Below are 22,145 nucleotides of genomic sequence, written 5' to 3'. Positions count from 1 at the left end.
GTTTCTGACATATAATGCAGTACATACCACTATTAATGATACATAGTGAATAGACTTACTGGAACCACCCAAATCAGCAGCCCTGAGCAGACTCTTGACAGATGGAATACACCATACAGAAGTGGCCTGCCTACATCAGGCACGGGAACCAGCTTTTATAAAATGATACATGCTCTCACGACCAAATGAGAGCAACAGTTAGGGAACGACAGTCCTGACAAAGAGTGGGAACATATCCTGGAAAAAACTATCAGCTGGGATCCAAGATTCAAATCCACACAACTTATCAACTTACATTGTAACTACTTGTTCCCTTCAAGACTGGCAAAATATATCCGGGGCTCTCATCACACTGCCCGAGGTGCTATGACGGATCAGCAGACTTTTTACATGTGGTTTGGGACTGTCTACAATTACGCATTTATTGGACGACTACAATCGACTTCCTGATGGAACCAAACACAGTGATGTTTTGCCTCTTAGGCTGATTCACCAGACACTTTGTTAACTTCTCCCTGCAATATCTTGGAAGTAACCAGAATCAGATGCCTTGTGCGACTAACAGGCGACATTGTTAGAAACAGAATCACTGGGGCTTGCTTTCAAAGCTAAGGCACCATGATAGAATCCAAAGACTGCTTAAAAAGGGTTGAACGAAGGTTGAAAACCTTGGTCACTGAAGATAGCTTCTACCTTGTTTCAGTCTCCAATGTTATTGCCATTACAGAAACGTGGCACACCAAAGACTGCCTCAATCTTATACAACCGCGTACCCTCCAACTACAAACACAACACCAAAAAGTAAGTTGGGTTTATGCTCATATTCCTTAAACACGCTAATGCCTCCAAATTCAGTATGCCAGATAGTCCTAATTATGAGCACATCCCAATCAAATGTGACTCAGATGTTCATAGACTTATGGTGATCGAAAAACTATTTGAATCCTGGTCACAACTCAGTCTTTATGAAGGATTTAAGCAACATTCTTGACAAAAGGACTTCCATCTCTAAGAACATCTTTAGCATTCGATTGTAACATGTGGAAAATGGAGTGATGCTCAATACTATAACACCGCCTTCCAAGATGATCATCAACTGTTCCCAGTTCACTCAGAATATCATGGTGTCATCCTGTGAACTTTGACACGTTCTAAATAGAGCTTTCATCTAAAAACATCCACACTGAAAAGGCTCGTTTTACTGTGATTTCTCGATAAATCAAGAATTAAGGTCTAAAGAAGAAGGAGAATAAAAGTGAATACATTCCAGGAAACTTGATGCAATGTTTTGGAAGTTGTTTATTTTTTTTTGTTTTACCATGACCTTAGTTATCATTCTCTTTATGTTTTGTGGCATAAGCTCTCTCTGTGCCCCAGCTTACCACCATGCTGAGTATTACTGCACCCAAATCTGTCACATTATTTGCAAATGCCCGACACTCATGTCATTTTTGCTGTAACTATATTATCCCTTTAAAATATCATGTTATACAAAAGCAAGAAATGTTAATTAATTCATTCTTCATTCAATCCTAGCATCGTTCACCTTTGAAAGTGTGACAGATTACAGTAGCCCTTCTCTAAATCTATTTATATGGGGGTCTCTGGAGGTGTACTTGCTGTATTGGTGAATGGTTGTATGTTACTCTGTGCAATTTGTATGACTGAAAGTGGTTTGGGAGCCCTTCCTCTCACTTACAGCTGCCTGGTGTCCCTCTGCCTCACTTCTAGATTCCTGAATACGCGTTGACTGTCCCACATCCGTCTCTATGTCTCTTGGTGCTTTAGGTGCTTGTCTGTCATTCTTACTGACTCCCTCTGTCAGATTCATCAGTGGCAGGTTCCCTGTTTGTTAGCCAAGCCCCACCTCTACTTTGTTGCCCATCTCACTTTTGTACTCTGTCTTTTTATGATGTGATGCCATTCTCGACTGTTTCTCAGTTGGTGTCTGTAGGCCTCACCCTGACTCTTCGCACTCTCCTGCTGATGTCTTCAACCCTGTAGATCACTCACCTCCCCCACAGTTTGTATGTTTCAAAGTATTTCCAACATTTTGAAGTTTGTTCTTGTCATGTCCATTGAATAGTTCGTGAAGGGGCAGTGCTGACGATAGTCATTGTTTGAAGCTGTTTATCTAAGTGTGCAACCATGCTTATACCAAGCAAGCAATTCGTTTTACTGAGTAATACACGTGTTTACTGAGGTAGCAGCATAATTCCCTGAGCCTGACTTCAGATTTATTTGAGCCACCACCTCCATAAATCCAAAAATGGATGCTGATTTTACAGAGTTTGAACTCATGTTCATGGACAGGTTTACACATTCTCTGTGAATGGTGGTAGCTAAGTATTTTGTTAGGATTAAAAGACAAGGCATAGAAGGTGCACTATTCTCCTTCTGACAGAAGTCTTTCAACACTTGCAGTCGTGTGATGGGGAGGATCACAGTTTTCAATCAAACATGCAACGTACATACATATTTATATGAAGCATTGGGGATCACATGTAAGTATTAAGGCCCATATTTATACTTTTTGACGCTAAACTGCGCTAACGCAGTTTAGCGTCAAAAAGTTTTGCGGCGGCTAACGCCATTCTGAAGCGCCATGCGGGCGCCGTATTTATTGAATGGCGTTAGCCGGCGCAAGCAGACCGGCGCTGCCTGGTGTGCGCGAGAAAAACCACGTACACCAGGCAGCGCCGGCGTAGGGGGAAAATGGCGCATGGGCGTCTTAAAATGGGGCAACTCAGGTTACGTCGAAAAAATCGTCGTAACCCGACTTGCGCCATTTTTTTTCGACGCCCATCCCCCATCAACATGACTCCTATCATTGTAAAGATAGGAGTCATGCCCCCTTGCCCAATGGCCATGCCCAGGGGACTTCTGTCCCCTGGGCATGGTCATTGGGCATAGTGGCATGTAGGGGGGCACAAATCAGGCCCCCCTATGCCAAAAAAAATTATTAAAAAAAAATAAAAAAATACTTACCTGAACTTACCTGAATGTCCCTGGGGTGGGTCCCTCCAGCCTTGGGTGTCCTCCTGGGGTGGGCAAGGGTGGCAGGGGGGGTCCCTGGGGGCAGGGGAGGGCACTCTGGGCTCATTTTGAGCCCACTTGTCCCTTAACGCCATGCCTGACCCAGGCGTTAAAAAGCGGCGCAAATGCGCCGTTTTTAGCCACGCCCACTCCCGGGCGTCTCTTTTGCCCAGGAGTATAAATACCACGTAAAGGCCTGGGAGTCATTTTTTAGACGGGAACGCCTCCCTTGCATATCATTAACGCAAGGAAGGGGTTCACGCTAAAAAATGACGCACATTCCGGGAACTTTGGCGCTATACGCCTCTAACGCCATAGTATAAATATGGCGTTAGTTGGCGTTAGTTTAGCGTCGAATTTGCGTCGAAAAAAACGACGCAAATTCGGCGCAAACGGAGTATAAATACGGCCCTAAGTACTGGCAAATAGTATATACATTTGATTTCATATATAAATGAGTATGTTTTCAGCGACTTACTAACCACTGATCCATGTTTGAACTAACTGAATCAACAAAAATGCAGCTCGTGTTCAGCAAGAAAATTAGAGCTATAAAAGGCAGAGGAAAGGAAACTGATGATGGCTCTTTGTAAACTTTGCAGAAATGTTTAAATACAAATTGTGAAATTAATAAAATACTTCTTCGCTCAGATATAGGTCAGAAAATTGATGTGAAAGAAAAGAATGCTGAAATGTTTTTGAACTAGCAGATATTGGAAGGAAATGTTTTTATTTCGGGGCACTGTCAAACAGAAATTATTTCAGAGAATGACATACTCTAGGTCACTGCAAATGCAACAGTTATGAAACATGTTGAATTAATTCAGGCATGCTCCTTCCCTTTCAAAAACAAACGGCATATACTGATTATAGGACTAGACATGGTAACTCCTATAGCTTCACAAAGTGCAAATCTATTCATGGGTGACCTCATGGTGGAGTTCCTGAGACAACAAAAAATCAACCACTGTTATATTTTTGCTACAATATTATGTATTCATCATCTGTACTAGAACACATGATTCACTGTGGAAATTCCATGCTGATTTTAAAAGTAACTTTCCTTCAATAAAAAATATTTTGGAGACCCAACGAATACAATAAACCTGCTGTCCACTTCAGTTTTCAACTCACACTAAAGCTCGTGCTATCTTCAAAAATGCCATCATACACTGCAGAATATTTTCAGAAACAAAAATGAACGATAAACATCTCTCTTCCCTATGGAAATGATTCAGTCATCAAGGTTACATAGACTGGACCATGTAAATACCCACAAAAGATGACACTTTGGTAAAGATTGAAGAAAACAATCTGCTGTGTGCCCTGTGCCATTGCGTGCGACACAGCTGTAAGCCTAATTTAAAAATGGGATGAAGCTACGCATCTGTTTTAAGAATAAGAATAGCACCGTGGTAAAATAGGCACTATGCTATCTAAAACTGCAAATAAAGAACTTCTCAGCCTTCCTTGTTAATAGCGAATAACCAACAACAATAACACTAACAGCAGACATGAGCAGCAAATGTTGAAAAAATAAGAAATGCAGAACCTGCAAATATGTATGTGATTAGACACCCATGAGAGCACCTGACAATGTTATTATTCTGTTTAAATGGTCTTTCATCTGCAAATCTAAGGCGACGCAAATTTACAAAATACAATTGTATTTTGTAACTTTGCGCCGCTTTAGCTTAAAAAATGACGCAAATGCGGCGCTAAAAAAGTATAAATGTAAGCCTGAATCTGTTCTCTACCTGATCCTGTTCAGGATATGCTCTTCTGGATTTTTATTAAGAAAATGAAACAAGGGTTACACATAAGGAGGAACACTTGTTGAGTCACAGTACATACAGACCACAGCACAACTCAGTTTACATTCTCGTCTCTGATTGAGGACAAAGGCTTATCAGGCTCGAACCTACATGGTGATTGCAAACACAGGCCCATATTTATACTTTTTGACGCTAAACTGCGCTAACGCAGTTTAGCGTCAAAAAGTTTTGCGCCGGCTAACGCCATTCTGAAGCGCCATGCGGGCGCCGTATTTATTGAATGGCGTTAGCCGGCGCAAGCAGACCGGCGCTGCCTGGTGTGCGCGAGAAAAACCACGTACACCAGGCAGCGCCGGCGTAGGGGGAAAATGGCGCATGGGCGTCTTAAAATGGGGCAAGTCAGGTTACGTCGAAAAAATCGTCGTAACCCGACTTGCGCCATTATTTTTCGACGCCCATCCCCCATCAACATGACTCCTATCATTGTAAAGATAGGAGTCATGCCCCCTTGCCCAATGGCCATGCCCAGGGGACTTCTGTCCCCTGGGCATGGTCATTGGGCATAGTGGCATGTAGGGGGGCACAAATCAGGCCCCCCTATGCCAAAAAAAATTATAAAAAAAAAATAAAAAAATACTTACCTGAACTTACCTGAATGTCCCTGGGGTGGGTCCCTCCGTCCTTGGGTGTCCTCCTGGGGTGGGCAAGGGTGGCAGGGGGGGTCCCTGGGGGCAGGGGAGGGCACTCTGGGCTCATTTTGAGCCCACTTGTCCCTTAACGCCATGCCTGAACCAGGCGTTAAAAAGCGGCGCAAATGCGCCGTTTTTAGCCACGCCCACTCCCGGGCGTCTCTTTTGCCCGGGAGTATAAATACCACGTAAAGGCCTGGGAGTCATTTTTTAGACGGGAACGCCTCCCTTGCATATCATTAACGCAAGGAAGGGGTTCACGCTAAAAAATGACGCACATTCCGGGAACTTTGGCGCTATACGCCTCTAACGCCATAGTATAAATATGGCGTTAGTTGGCGTTAGTTTAGCGTCGAATTTGCGTCGAAAAAAACGACGCAAATTCGGCGCAAACGGAGTATAAATACGGCCCACAGTTTGTTGCACAAAAAATGGAGGGTGATTGACACTTTTTAGATCCAGAACTGTGGAATTTAATTTATTTTATGACTTCACGACATATTGTTTACAGAACGTAATCCTTCAAAGAGCCAGCAACAAAATCTCAGCCTACCAATAACCTTTAACTATTACACCCAGAGACACAAATACACTGGTGGTTTGGCATGCTAGGGAAGCACAGGATTTTAGTTTATATGTTTCAAACCACACCCTTTGTGACATCTTATAAAGGGTTCCGAATTAGTTAATTAGGCCACGCCCTTTTATAGCCCACCCCCTGCCTTGTTTACCTCCCCCCTTAAAGCTCTACTTAACATACGTTTATGAATTCCATTAATCAAGTAAAATGCGCCATCTTCTCCATAAACCTTATTTCTCGGAACGCGTGGCACTGATTTTTACCTTTCTGATGTACCAGAGGCAACAAAATAATCAGTATTATAAAACAATAGATTAACAAAAAAGGAGGTGCTGTGTATAAAACGTGGGTGACAGCCTCTGTTTTCATACGTACAGCAGAAGACATAAAGGAGGAACAGATGTTATTTCATCAGAAAAAACAGCAGTTGAGACAGTTCGAGAAAATATGACACCCGGCATTATAACAAGCACTTGTGGCCTCGTTATAATAGAGCGAAGGGTGGTAGTTATATATTTCTATGAAGGGAAAACTAAAATAACATAAAACAAACGTGTCTTGTTATTTCGCAAATGGGACAGGGAAACGTTTGCGTCATTTAAAAAAATAACTAATATGCGGTCGGACGATCGTCAAATATATTGCATTTTGATAAGCCTACCATAACCTCTTCCTAACTTTTTGATGAAGTAATTTGCTTCCTTCATTTATCGAGTTAAAAATAGTTAACGAGCTCAGCCCTAGTCTGAATTCCTGAAGCTTTCGGAGAGTAGCAGTGTTTTTCAGTGTGCTCTCTGTCATTCAGAGGCATAGCAGGCACGTATAAAGCTGTGCAGATGTCGGTGATGTTGAAGGGATGTTTGGGCCTCGGGGACTAGAGGAGAATTTCAGTAAAGTGACGTTCCGCTAGATGGGGGTGTGGGACAGAGAGTGGCGCATCCTCCCTGCATGCTCGCATAGTTATTCGTTCTAATACTCGTAGACGGGGGAGGAGAGGGCACGTCCTGGACGGAAAACGCACCTGACAGGAGCTCTACCTAGCTGTGCACTGTAAAGGGATGCATGGATCATAGCGGGAGAGACAAGATATGCGCCTGCTGCTCTTACCCAAGAAGCACGCACTGATGCTCAATTCATTTCACTCTCTAAAGAGACGAAGGTGATCAAACGGACGACTGGATCTTACACTTTTATTTTTATGTTTTTTAACTGCTGGAGAGTTCTTGTGATTTTTTTGTTCTTGCCCTGTTATTGCTTCGAGGCGAGGATCTCTGGTGATTGGCCTTCATCCGTTTTGTGCTGTGAATTCAGATAACACCAGGGAAAAAACAATGGGAAAAAACTGCGTGCCTTGAATTGCAAAGCAGGAGTGAGAGGAGAAGGCAGGGGGGGCGGCAGGAGGAGAGAGCCGCACTCCAGGAAGCACCGCGCAGGGCAGAGGAGCAGCCCTCCCTGGCGCCTTGCTATTTCTGCCCAGCTTCGTACCTGGCACGCACCTGCCTGACTCTCGACGTCATCACTAACGCAGGACACTCGGCTTGGGGACCACCGAGAGCTACACCGAGAAGTACCAGCTCTTCTTGGCACCTGGAAAGTAAGGACACTTCCAGATAATCCGACCATTCCATTCTTGATACACATGCTTGTCTAGAAGCTCTCCCATACTCGCATTTACGTGCATTACCGTCACCGGAGGGGAGGGGGGGGGGGGGGGGGGGTCGTCGTCACCCTTTCCTTCCTCAGAGATATTTGTGCGTGTCACCTTTCGGTAGAAAGGCCTGCTTACACACACACCCATTTCCACCCCTACCACCAAATAATGGCACGCACCAAGGAGGCCCTTCTGGTTCATATGTATAATAGGTCATACTACCGGAAGCTCCTTTAGGGAACAGGGGAAGGGCAGTATTGGCCCCCTCTCCTGGCCACACGCAGCCGTCTGCAGGGGAGAGGGGGTGCTGGTGCAGCACCGTTACTCGCTGCTCACCCGCCCCCTCTCCTCTTTCCCGGCTGCGGTGCTTTTAGTACACGTTGTTGCCTGTCCTCCTTAACCCTTTCCCAACACCCCGCCCCCCCAACCCCACCCAGCTCCCCTCCGACCTTCCGCAGGATCTACACTGGTGGAAATCTGTACTAGGAATGCGTAGTAACCCGGAGGGGGGTAGACGACCCACCTGGTCTACAAACGCAGAACTGCGTTGTGTCCTGTTACTACAGAGACGCAACCCGCCCCCCCTCTCTCTCACACACACACACGCTTTGCATTTTCTGAGAGTTGTAATATTGCACCGCCTTCAGTGATGGGCCCTGGGAGCGGAGGGCTGACCTGTCCCCTCCTCCCATTGGTCTGACAGGGCATGTCCCCTATGAGGAGATGGAATTCGTCGTGTGGGAGGTGGGTGTTGTCGTGGGCATACCATAGCAATTCATGGGCTGTCGCTGGATCTCCTTAGCAGGTCTGGTGGCTGTTGCTGCATTGGGATTCGGCTTCAGCCACTGTCTGTATCAGAATTTATCTTTCCAATTGCTTGCATCGTAGAACGATCTGCTACTCTATTAAATTCTTAATTCCGAGACCTGACTTGAAAAGAGTAACACCGTGCTGTGAAAAAATGCTATGAAAGGTCTGTCCGCACAAAGAATGCACACGCACACACGTGTACACATCCAGTGTTTAAATCGAGACTGAGTGCGTGCATGGATTATGCGACTTCCACTAACTAATCAATGGGCTCGCCTTTTCATAAAACCTGTGCACTGATTTCACCTGATGGCTGACCTTGCTAAGGGGGTTTGAATGACCCCCCCCCCCCCCCAACTTCTCTCTCACCGTCCTGAATGCAAAAGGTAGGAAACACCGGCCCTCATGACTGTGTTACTGATACTACCAACAGCGCAAATGCTCGTTTTTTTGTAGTAGCATTCGTTCTTGGGGTTCAGTTGTGTAGTTGCATATACCGTTCTGATTCATGCTGCCCCGAATCTGCTCCACAGGACCAGATGGCAGATCAACTCAGTTGGTTCACCTTTCTGACACAGGAATATGTGTCGATTGTGGAGGCCACATATACCTGATTTCCCAAATAGCTGTCTCAGTCTTTTATATTTCCAGTTTTTGTACGGATAGGCCGTTGGTTTGTTACTAGTGACACTTCTTATTTATTTAAGAGATAGCAAAAGCCACGAAATAAACACATACTCCAAATATCCACTCATGTGCAAAGTACTTTAGATTGGCATTTACCTCCTTTTAGGCAGTCTTTTTGACAGATGGATTACATTAGGCACATGAAAATAAGCAATTTGCCCAGGCTCACATTATGAGTCCATGAAGTGCCCTTTGCCTCTGCAGTCCACTTGTGACTTATCTCCACCCGTAGACTCTCCCTCCTATCCGTAGGAGTAGCACCCCTCTTCTTACACCTCCACTCCTGGAGTCATTATAACTCATTCACAGTACTGGTGTTACCTGCTCCTTAATCAAGGATCGCTGGCCGCCATAGGTTTACCGATGTGCTCGGTTACTTTTTCTATCCTCATGGAGATCCCACACCCTTGGAGCTTCTCCCCGCCCAAGGCATTTCTACAAGCCTTCCCTTTCACTGGAAGATTTCTTACCATTATCTTCTAGAGGTTGTATACTCAATCACGAGCTGTTAGGCCACACTCCCTCTGAAGGAAACACAATTCTGCCTTGATAGGCCACAGCAGTGAATAGCAGCTTGAGTCCTATGGAAGGGCCAAGACTTTTGGGGCCATATGTATCAAAGGGTTTTGCCCATTCTGTGTCAATGAGAAAATGTGTCTATACATATGGCCCTTGGTTTTCGCACTCTCTTTGGTAACTCAGTGAGCAAAAAATAAATAAATAGGGAAGCCACCCACCTTTCCAGAGGCTCTAGTCAATTAAAGTGTTCCATCCACACTTTTGTTTTCTCTCTGTAAGCCACTTCAAGTTGACCAATATGTTGAGTGAGGACATTGTCCTGTGCTGTCCTTGGCACAGTGCTCAAATTGTCATTCACTGATGGGGTCATACAAGGCAGGAACAGGACTGGGGTTGCTAGTACCCCCATACAGAAGTTTTAAAGCTTGGTGGTTCGGCTTGAACTGGCACTTTTGGAGCAGAATTGTGATTGATTTTGCATTTGGTTGGTCCCTGTTGCCCTGCAACAGTGAGGGACATAACAGTGAACTGCTACTGGACCCAGACGCTGAGCTTAATTCTAACATTCCATCCATCACTTTTTGTTTGTCTCAACGAGTCATCCTAAATCACAGGCATGACCATTTGTGGGCCCCACTGCTCGTCCGTTTGACTGAAGCTCCATTAGGCTGAATGCTGTCGGAATTGCTTGGGTTTCTGCACTAATGCCTAGGAAATAGGCTTAAACGGCCAAAGGATCAATTCTTTGGACGACGTTGTACTACTGAATATCAAGCCCAAGAATGTTGACACACAAATATATCACGGAGAGAATATTGGGGGACAAAATGTAAAAAGTTAAGTGTGTATACATAAGTATAGATTCACTATTCCCAACTCCACATCTACATAGTTTGAAGAAATATATAAATATATATCACCAAAGTACATGCATGTGGATTTAGGTATAGCAAATTGTTAGAAATGGGGTCTCTGGTTGACAGTCAGGTTACCCCCTGTTCAAGCAAGGACCCTCACTCTAGTTAGGATAAAAGAGAATCACCCTCAGCTAACCCCTGCTTACCCCCTTGGTAGCTTGGCAGAGCAGTAGGCTTAACCTCAGAGTGCTGGGCGTAAAGTATTTGTACCAACACACACAGTAACTCAATGAAAACACTACCAAATGACACAACACCAGTTTAGAAAAATAGGAAATATTTATCTAGACAAAACAAGACCAAAACGACAAAAATCCAACATACACAAGTCAAGTTATGATTTTTTTAAAGGTTTAAAATAAAAAGAGTCTTTAGGTAGTTGTAACAACACACTAGCGCTGCTAGCGTGTAAATGTACCTGGTTTGCGTCAAAAATAACCCCGCACGGGCGGTGTGCGTCGAAAGTAACCCTGCACGGCTGTGTGCGTCGAAAACCACTCGGCACGGCGGTGCGTGTTGAAAAAGCCAGCCACACGACGATCCGAAAGTCCCGCGGCGCAGGGTGCGATCTCTCAGCCTCCGTCAGCGATGCTGCGCGTCGTTTCTCCTGCTCCGGGCGTCGGTTTTTCGGTCGCGTTTCCTGCGGCGTCGTTTCTCAGCTGCGGAACCGGCGTCGCGTCGTTTTCTCAGCCGCGATCGGATTCGCGTCGATCTTTTCTCCGCACGGCGCTCGGTGCGTGTATTTTTGTCCTTAGGCTGCCAGCCTCTCCTTTCAGGGTCCCAGGAACTGGAAGGGCACCACAGAGCAGAGTAGGGGTCTCTCCAGAGACTCCAGGTGCTGGCAGGAAGAAGTCTTTGCTATCCCTGAGACTTCAATAACAGGAGGCAAGCTCTACATCAAGCCCTTGGAGATTTCTTCTTCAAGATGGAAGGCACACAAAGTCCAGTCTTTGCCCTCTTACTCTGGCAGAAGCAGCACTGCAGGAAAGCTCCACAAAGCACAGTCACAGGCAGGGCAGCACGTTTTCCTCAGCTATCAGCTCTTCTCCAGGCAGAGGTTCCCCTTGGTTCCAGAAGTGTTTCTAAAGTTTGTAAGTTTGGGTGCCCTTCTTATACCCATTTTAGTCTTTGAAGTCACCTTCCTTCAAAGGGGACTCACACCTTCTTGTGAAATCCTGCCTTGCCCAGGCAAGGCCTCAGACACACACCAGGGGGTTGGAGACAGCATTGTCAGAGGCAGGCACAGTCCTTTCAGATGAGAGTGACCACTCCACCCCTCCCTCCTAGCAGAGATGGCTAATCAGGAAATGCAGATTACACCCCAGCTCCCTTTGTGTCACTGTCTGGTGTGAGGTGAAAAACAACCCAACTGTCAAACTGACCCAGACAGGGAATCCACAAACAAGGCAGAGTCACAGAATGGTTTAAGCAAGAAAATGCTCACTTTCTAAAAGTGGCATTTCCAAACTCACAATCTTAAAATCAACTTTACTAAAAGATGTATTTTTAAATTGTGAGTTCAGGGATCCCAAACTCCACATGTCCATCTACTCTCTAGGGGAATCTACACTTTAATCATATTTAAAGGTAGCCCCCATATTATCCTATGAGAGAGACAGACCTTGCAACAGTGAAAACGAAATTGGCAGTATTTCACTGTTAGGACATATAAACCACATTACTATATGTCCTACCTTATCCATACACTGCACCCTGCCCTTGGGGCTACCTAGGGCCTACCTTAGGGGTGCCTTACAGGTAAGGAAAGGGAAGGTTTAGACCTGGCAAGTGGGTACACTTGCCAAGTCGAATTTACAGTGTAAAATTACACATACAGACACTGCAGTGGCAGGTCTGAGACATGATTACAGAGCTACTTATGTGGGTGGCACAACCAGTGCTGCAGGCCCACTAGTAGCATTTGATTTACAGGCCCTGGCACCTCTAGTGCACCTTACTAGGGACTTACTAGTAATTCAAATATGCCAATCATGGATAAACCACTTACATACAATTTAAACAGGAGAGCATATGCACTTTAGCACTGGTTAGCAGTGGTAAAGTGCTCAGAGTTGAAAAGCCAACAGCAACAGGTCAGAAAAAAATAGGAGGCAGGAGGCAAAAAAAGACTGGGGATGACCCTGCATAAGCAAAAGTCCAACACAAATGTATACTAGCTTCCCTTTTGATATTTTGGAATCGATATTTTGTTCTCAATATCTGCATGCCCCTATATAAGGGATTCAAAATTTAGGGTGCTCATCTTCGGACAATAGGTTACATGACATCAAGAGTGTGGTAGTTGGGAGTGTCCATTGCTCTTGTGTGGAGGGTATTGGTAGCCCTTCAAATTCGTTTCTCAGGTATGGGTTCATGAGCTTCTAGCGATATTAGCTCTGTAATCTGATGGTTCTTTCCATTTCCTTTTTTGTTTGAATGTGAATTGGGTACCAGATTAGGATTTTCACACCTGCGGTTGTTATAAGAGGTGCATTCCACAGTGCCTTAAGAGACACACACTGGGGAAAAGGGTCAAAACTGATTGGCAAATGGTTAGGTTGAAAATGGGATGGCACTATAAAAGAGGGGGGGAGGCATCCTCTTCCACTGGGAATCACCCACCTCTAATAGGGAATATGCCTACCTTTCCTGACAGGATAACTTCATTCCCATTTCCTGCTTTAAAGAAGGAAACAATATCCTTTTTTAAAAGGACTCTCACCCAACAATAACGGGAGGCATGCTTCATCAGTGAATCCTCAACCACGGCAGCCAGTAGCACTGGGTGGGCTCAATCTCACTCGGGCAGAACACCTTCAAATTACTAAAATGCATTTTTAATGGGATCCTGAGAAAAGTGTAAAATGCCCGTGCGTAATACCCTTGTTGGTATGTTTTTTTTTTATTCCAAGGGCACCCTAGCAGATTAAAAACACCAGGATATAATTGGAGTATGTTTGTACTCCTACATCCAACTGCTCTGTATGTTTCAGCCAGGTATGAACTGGATTACCAATCTGTCATCAGGGCCGTCAAGATTCCTGAGGAATGTCTCAATCAGTTCAGTCAGATTCTCTGAATTATACTCAGACGCATAGAGCATGCTTTCACTCCATGCACACATTCACACTTTACCCTCCCAGAAATTCCTGATACTTATGTTGCTAAACGCTCTGCCTGTTCACATATTTAGCGAGAGCGCTTTTTAGCTCATAGGATGTTACAGACTGACTGCACCTCGCAGACCACTGCTCCCACTTACCAGTTTCCATAACAGTCAGAAGTTATGGGAACTGGAAAATAGGAGCAGAGTCCGGCTGAAGCCCCTGGAGTAAGTGTGATGCTGCCACCAGTGTATAGTTGTAGTTCATTGTTAACTTTGGTGCAGTTTCATGAATCTGTGTAAATCTTTTCCAAAAAAGTTCATCCACCTCAGCTCCTTTTTGGAAGGTTTTGTGCTGATCCATGAAGATGGGCCAAGAAGAAGTGGGGTTCCAAAAGTGCAACTTTGCGTGTTAATTTCAATAGGAACATTTTCTTTCTGATATAGAAAAAATGGCTAGAGGGAATTACCTCAAACTTTGGCAAAAGTTAGATCTTTGTACAGAAAGTGTGCTTTTTTGTGATTTGGTGTGAATATCTTCAGTCATTTTGTAAAAATTAGCATTTAAAGAGGGGCTCGGGTTGATCTTGGAAAGGTTTAAAATATAGGAATATCAGGACCATTTGTGTCCAGAATTCAGATTTTCTGGGCACAACATGAACAATATGTTGTGGTAGTCATTATAGGTCACAAGGAGATGGCCCTTGTATCCTTAAAATTAAATTAAAAATCGTAGGGCAGGGTGAGCACAACTTGCAACCAAGTGGCCAACGGTGCACATGATCCCTTTTAATTGGCTGGCCACAACATGAACAACATGTTGAGGCAGCTATTACAGTGCTCAGAACATGGCTCCTAATGATGTGTATTGAGTGAATGTCAGATTTTCAGGGTCACAGAAATGGAGCACAAAAAAGGATTGAAACAGATTGTAGTCACAATGCAAATACTTTGTTGGTGTGCTTTTGCTCATTTTATGAATTCTTGTGAGTTCTCGGATGATTTTACCCTGTGAAAAATGCTGCAGCTCTGCTGGGATTTGATGAACTATGTTTGAGAGAAAACTGTTTTCTGTCATTATTTTGTCATAGAGACCAAAGAAGGTGCTCCACAATCTAAAATCTGACTAGCTTCCTCAGCCCTGTGAGAATAAAGTCTGATACTCTGAGTAAAACACGTACTGCCAAGAGCAGCAGCAGCTAGTAAGGCGGTTGCTCAGTGTTGTACTGCAGCTTTCCACAGTACTCTATTTAACAAACAGGATGCTAGTCAACATTCTGCATTTATGACAAAAGTGTGGCACACCTGAATGCAATCTTGATGGAATTAAAGCTGTAAAACAGAAATAATTTCCTGTAGAGGATACTGCAGTAAATGAAGAAACAAGGGGTTTCTTTTTTCCTATAAATTATAGTTAATGCTCTAGAAAGCTAAACTTAGGACACTTTTGTATGAGTTATCATATATCTACCTCAAATATGTCAATAAAACAATCTGACATGCAGACTGAAATGTAGTTCCAGCACCAGCAGCAGTCTGACGGCTAACGCTCTAGTGATCAATCGCAGCATCATCACAGAGTTCAATTGAACAACTAGAGTGTTAACATTCCGTATTTATGACAAAAGTGTGGCACGCCTGAACATCATCTTGATGTAATTAAAGGTTTAAAACTGAAAGGAATTTTCTAAAGAATGTACTGCCGTAAATTAACAAAATGAGGGGGGTTGTTTTGTGGAAGAAATGATGGTTACTGCTCTTGAAATCTAAAATGAGGACACATTTTCTATCAGTTCTCAAATATCTTCCTCATCTAGTACAGTAAAACATTCTGCCTTGCAGGGTGAAACCTATACTTCCAACACCAGCATCAGTTTGTCAGTTAAAACCCTAGTAATCAACTGCAGTATGGCCACAGAGTTCAAATGAACAATGAGAGCACTAACGTTTTGTTTTCAAGACAAAAGTGGTACTCCTGATTGCCATTTTGTTGGAGTAGATCTGTTGAATTTAAAGCCTTTGCTGAGTAGTCAGCTGCAAACAATGAGCACTGGGATGTTAGTGCAGGTACATAATTAGAGGGTTAGAAATGTAAGCAGATGTATTGGTTTTAAGTAACTTGACACACAGTATATTTTGGAGAAGGCTAGTAGTAAAGGAGAAAAACTCCTGGATACTTACAGTATCCCCTTCCATATCTGTTTACTCAGCCTAACCATCTTCTCAGTCATCAAAAAGTTTCCTAATTTTAATACAGTAATGTTAGAAATGGGGTTTTTGGCTGGCAGTCAGGTTGCCCTCTGTCCAAGCAAGAACCCTCACTCTAGTCAGGGTAAGTCACACACAATCCAAAATCAGCCTGTGCTCACCCTCCGGTAGCTTGGCACGAGCAGTCAGGCTTAACTTAAAAGGCAATGTGTAAAGCATTTGTGCAATAAATCATACAACACCATAGTATAACACCACAAAAATACACCACACAATGTTTAGAAAAATATAGAATATTTATCTGGGTAATTGTAGGTCAAAACGATCAAAGTTGCAATACGAATTTGTAAAGATATCACTGAAAAGTGATATTAAGTGTCTTTAAGTCTTTAAAAAGCAATAAAGTGTCTTTCAAGCACAGAGTACCTGGTTTCTGGTGGGAAATCTCCTCAGAGGGCCACAGGAGAAGAGATGCGTGGAAAAAGGGGTGTGTGCGTCGATTTCCTCTCAGCACACACAGACTTGCGTCGTTCTTTTCCACGCGGGGAAGTCGGGCGTCGTTTTCCGGCGCGCAGACAGTCTCTTTTTGTGGATCGCGGGGATTACCAGATGTCCCGGGTCTGTGCGTGGATTCTCCTGCTTGTTTTCCGGCTGCGCGTCGTTCTGCGGGGCTGCGCGTCGAAGTTTCGATCTCACGGTAGGCGTCGCGTCGATTTCTCCTTGGAAGTCGGGCGGCGTTGTCCTTGCGAGGCCGTGCGTCGAAATTTTGGTCTCACGGCAGGCGTCGCGTCGATTTCTCCTTGGAAGTCGGGCGGCGTTGTCCTTGCGAGGCCGTGCGTCAAAGTTTCGCACTCACGGTAGGCGTCGCGTCAATTTCTCCTGGAAAGTCGGGCGGCTTTGTCCTTGCGAGGTTGTGCGTCGAAGTCTCGATCGTCCCGAGGGCGTCGCGTCGATCAGCGTCGGTGTGCGGCGTTTTTCTCACCGCAAAACAAGCTGTGCGTCGAAATTTTCGGCGCACGGAGCGTCCAAGTGAAAGGAAGAAGTCTTTTTGGTCCTGAGACTTCAAGGAACAGGAGGCAAGCTCTATCCAAGCCCTTGGAGAGCACTTTCACAGCCAGACAAGAGTTCAGCAAGGCAGCAGGGCAACAGCAAGACTGCAGTCCTTTGTAGAAAGCAGACAGGTGAGTCCTTTGAGCAGCCAGGCAGTTCTTCTTGGCAGGATGTAGTTTCTGGTTCAGGTTTCTTCTCCAGCAAGTGTCTGATGAGGTAGGGCAGAGGCCCTGTTTTATACTAAGTTGTGCCTTTGAAGTGGGGGTGACTTCAAAGAGTCTCTAAGAAATGCACCAAGTTCCCTTTCAGCTCAATCCTGTCTGCCAGAGTCCCAGTAGGGGGTGTGGCAGTCCTTTGTGTGAGGGCAGGCCCTCCACCCTCCCAGCCCAGGAAGACCCATTCAAAATGCAGATGTATGCAAGTGAGGCTGAGTACCCTGTGTTTGGGGTGTGTCTGAGTGAATGCACAAGGATCTGTCAACTAAACCTAGCCAGACGTGGATTGAAGGGCACAACAAGATTTTAGTGCAAAGAAATGCTCACTTTCTAAAAGTGGCATTTCTTGAATAGTAATATTAAATCCGACTTCACCAGTCAGCAGGATTTTGTATTACCATTCTGGCCATACTAAATATGACCTTCCTGCTCCTTTCAGATCAGCAGCTGCCACTTCAACAGTGTATGAGGGCAGCCCTAATGTTAGCCTATGAAAGGAGCAGGCCTCATAGTAGTGTAAAAACGAATTTAGGAGTTTCACACTACCAGGACATATAACTACACAGGTATATGTCCTGCCTTTTACCTACACCGCACCCTGCTCTAGGGGTTACCTAGGGCACACATTAGGGATGACTTATATGTAGTAAAAGGGGAGTTCTAGACTTGGCAAGTACTTTTAAATGCCAAGTCGAAGTGGCAGTGAAACTGCACACACAGGCCTTGCAATGGCAGGCCTGAGACAGGGTTAAGGAGCTACTGAGGTGGGTGGCACAACCAGTGCTGCAGGCCCACTAGTAGCATTTAATCTACCTGCCCTAGGCACATGTAGTGCACTCTACCAGGGACTTACAAGTAAATTAAATAGTCAATCATGGATAAACCAATCAGTAGTACAATTTACCCAGAGAGCATATGCACTTTAGCACTGGTTAGCAGTGGTAAAGTGCCCAGAGGTCAAAAGCCAACAACAACAGGTCAGAAAAAATAGGAGGAAGGAGGCAAAAAGTTTGGGGATGTCCCTGTCAAAAAGCCAGGTCCAACATGACCCCCTACCAGCCTAAAGCCAGGGGAGAACAATCACTATCCTGATGTACTTCCCTGTTTGAGGCGACAGAACAAGGACCCAGGCCCACAACAGCAGGGGCATGCTCCAGTTCTTCGCCTTCCTGACTCCAATTGGATCACTCTGTCCATACTCTCAGGGCCCACTAAGCCAACCCATGGGGAACCTTTCTCCTTACCTGCGGATCCCATCTGTGCAGCACCTAACCTTACTTTGCTCACAGATGTATCCCAGGAGCAGGATAGTACCACCATGACCAACACAGTGGTGTTGCCCACTCTACCCCGGGGGTGTGACACTTGTCCCCTCCCCAGGGATAACTCTGTCCACCCGGACAGCAAGCCACAGTGATTACTGACAGCTGCCAGGGATGAGAGCCAGGCCCCAGGCCTCTCAAAGCTCTCCAACCACTGTGGCTGTGGAGAGTGGGGGGCGGTAGCCCCAGGTGCTGGGCACCCTTTAACCACTCTCCCTTCCACCAGGTCAGGGATGACAGCCTGAACCTGGTCCTCCCCTCTGGGGCTTTGTACCCTCCCTCCTGGAGCGGTACCCCCAGAGTCCAACATGGTCAGGGTGCTTACAGAAGTCACCCTGTACCATTCCTCCACCAGTGCAGGGCTGTTAACCTGCAACTGGCCCTCCAACCTGGGGCCTGTACCTTCAGGTTGGACTAGGGCCCGGGGTGAGGCTTCCCTCCCCCTGCCCTCCCTTCTGGGGTCCAGCACCCTCCAACTAGGAGTGGCCTCCTCAGAAGACAACATGGTAGGGGCACTGTTATCAGTAGCCCCTCCCTCCAGGTCCGGGGGGACACCCTGAACCTGGTCTTCCAGCCCAGGGTCTGTACCCTCAGACTGGATCACTGCCTGGCAAACCAGGACTTCCTGGGAGGCACACCTACCCCCCACCAGGTCAGAGTTTAACCTCTGCACCTGCCCATTCAACTCAGAGTCACCACCCTGAAGTTGAACAATTGCCTGGCACGCCAGGACTTCCTGGAGGGCACACTGACCCTCCACCAGGTCAGAGTTTAGCCTCTGCACCTGACCATTCAACTCAGAGTCACCACCCTGAAGTTGAACAATTGCCTGGCACGCCAGGACTTCCTGGAGGGCACACTGACCCTCCACCAGGTCAGAGTTTAACCTCTGAACTTGGCCATTCAACTGAGAGTCATCACCCTGAAGTTGAACAATTGCCTGGCGCACCAGGACTTTCTGGGAGGCACACCTACCTCCCACCAGGTCAGAGTTTAACCTCTGAGCCTGGTTCCCCAACCCAGGGTCACCACCCTGAGGTTGGGCAATTGCCTGGCACGCCAGGACTTTCTGGGGGGCACACCTACCCCCCACCAGGTCAGAGTTTAACCTCTGAACCGGGTCATCCAACCCAGAGTCAACACCCTGAGGTTGGACAATTGCCTGGCACAGCAGGGCTTCTTGGGAGGCACACCTACCTCCCACCAGGTCAGAGTTTAACCTCTGAACCTGGGTATCCAACCCAGAGTCACCACCCTGAGGTTGAACAATTGCCTGGCACGCCAGGACTTTCTGGGGGGCACACCTACCCCCCACCAGGTCAGAGTTTAACCTCTGAACCCGGTTATCCAACCCAGAGTCAGCACTCTGAGGTTGGACCACTGCCTGGTACACCAGGACTTTCTGGGGGGCACGCCTACCCCCCAACAGGTCAGAGCTTATCCCCTGAACCTGGTTAGCCAACCCAGAGTCACCACCCTGAGGTTGAACCATTGCCTGGCAGGCCAGGACTTCCAGGGAGGCACACCTACCTCCCACCAGGTCAGAGTTTAACCTCTGAGCCTGGTTCCCCAACCCAGGGTCACCACCCTGAGGTTGGGCAATTGCCTGGCATGCCAGGACTTTCTGGGGGGCACACCTACCCCCCACCAGGTCAGAGTGTAACCTCTGAACCTGGTCATCCAATCCAGAGTCAACACCCTGAGGTTGGACAATTGCCTGGCACAGCAGGACTTCTTGGAAGGCACATCTACCTCCCACCAGGTCAGAGTTTAACCTCTGAACCTGGGTATCCAACCCAGAGTCACCACCCTGAGGTTGAATCTTTGCCTGGCATGCCAGGACTTCCTGGGGGGCACTCTCACCCCCCACAAGGGACACACCGTCCCCAAGGGCCACACAAGAGTCTGGTTGGCGCAGGTCTCCCGACCTCTGCCCATCCGGCAGAGTCTGGGTTTCCCCCAAACCAGAAACGGTTTCACCTGGGTCATTCCTGGGGGGCTCCGCTCTCAGAGCTGTCCCCTGACTCTCAAGGTCCTCCACTGGGGTCTGCAACCCCCTCTCAACCCTATGTCTGGACTTCTGCACCCCCTCACTAGGAGGGGTACTGCCAGACACCAGAACTGTTGGGATGCTGGCTACAGTCACCCCCCCAAGTTCTTCTGACACTGCGGGGCTTCCCTCAAAAGGTGGCCCTACGGTACAGGCTAGGCTTCCCTCCTGGTGTTCCCTCATGGAACCCTCTAGGACCTGGGACCTACCTGGGACACTACAATCCTCTCCCACCACACTCGGTTGGGAACCACCTAGACCACTCCCTTCAGGAGCACCCCCAAATGCCTCTTCAGACTCTCTGGTACTCACCCAGAAGTCTGCCTCCATTGTAAGTTCCCTGGGGTCAGAGAACTCACACTCCACCTGGTGTTGGCGTAGCTCTGGAAAATAAGGACCAGACATATGCTCTCCAGCAATTACATCACTCTGCCCTTCACATGTATTAACCACAGTACCCTTCACCCAACCACCCAGTAACTCAACCTTGGAAAAGCACTCTACTTCACCCTCCTGAGACTGGTGAGACAGTATCTGTCTGTCCCTGACACTCAACCCAAACTCTTCTGGGATGTCTCTACACTCTATATCCAGGACGTCCACCAGGGGGGAACCCTTTTCTCTGTCACTCTCTGCTAGAGTCAGTAAAGTGTCCCTCCCCCCAGTAGGAATATGACTCCCTGTGCCAGTTCCCCAATCCTTCTCAGGGACCCTGTGCATAACGGGAACTACCTCATACCCTTGAACTGCCTGGGGTGTGTCAACTCCCTTCTTCAAGTTGGGCACCACATCTCTGGGCTTGTGCCCTTCTTCAGCAGTACTAGATGCAAGATTTTTGCTGCCACCATCTGAACTGGACTCAGCCCTTCCGGCCTCCAGTTTCAGCTCTTTACAGCTCAGCTCTTGAGCTGCAATCTTTTCTTCTTCCAGGGCTAAGAGTCTTTTTGCCTCAACCTCTGCAAGATACTCCTCTAATTGTTGCTCCTGTCGCCTTTGACTTCGGAGCCATTCATCTATTTCTGGGTCACTGTCCAACTCTGAGTAGTCTTCCTCCTCATCTGAGTAGTCTTCCTCCTCATGTGCGTAGTCCTCCTCCTCATTTGAGGGGTACTTAGTCATTTGGTTTCTTGCTGCCTCTCTCTCTGCCCATCTTTCCTCCCCCCAGACTATTTAGTGATGGAGCATCTCCGCTTTAGTAGATCTCCTTGCTACAGGAAGGCCCCATTGTCTGCAAAGCTTCCTTAGGTCAGCCTTAGTGAGGTGGTCAGTACGAACAAAGAATGAGTAGGTACACAATCCCATTTTGATAAGATCTTATCAGCAAAAAACAAAATCCAAAGTCCAAAATATCAATAGTATATCCAGGAGGACATCAGAGAACCAAGAGCCAAAAAAGATGAAAAATCAAGTTGACCTTCAACTGTGGGTAGGTAGTGAAATACTTAGCTACTGTATGTCACTGCACAAACACAAGTCCTATCCTCACCGCTGATCACCAATGTTAGAAATGGGGTTTTTGGCTGGCAGTCAGGT

The 22,145-nt window shown here is 46.5% G+C and overlaps 1 protein-coding gene across 1 annotated transcript in view; it reads left to right on the top strand.

Moving 5' to 3' along the window:
- Window positions 1–7,058: 7,058 nt before the first annotated feature.
- GPRIN3 (GPRIN family member 3) overlaps window positions 7,059–22,145 on the top strand; it is a 395,358-nt gene continuing 380,271 nt past the window's right edge. Inside the window, exon 1 of the mRNA XM_069230267.1 lies at window positions 7,059–7,674. The gene's annotated coding sequence lies outside the window, so the exon portion shown is untranslated. The remainder of the gene's footprint in view (window positions 7,675–22,145) is intronic.

Source organism: Pleurodeles waltl, chromosome 1_1, assembly GCF_031143425.1.
Source record: "Pleurodeles waltl isolate 20211129_DDA chromosome 1_1, aPleWal1.hap1.20221129, whole genome shotgun sequence".
In the NCBI taxonomy this organism is placed as follows: domain Eukaryota; kingdom Metazoa; phylum Chordata; class Amphibia; order Caudata; family Salamandridae; genus Pleurodeles; species Pleurodeles waltl.
The sequence above is the reverse complement of the archived record's forward strand: the minus strand, read 5'-3'. Positions and strand labels throughout refer to the sequence as shown.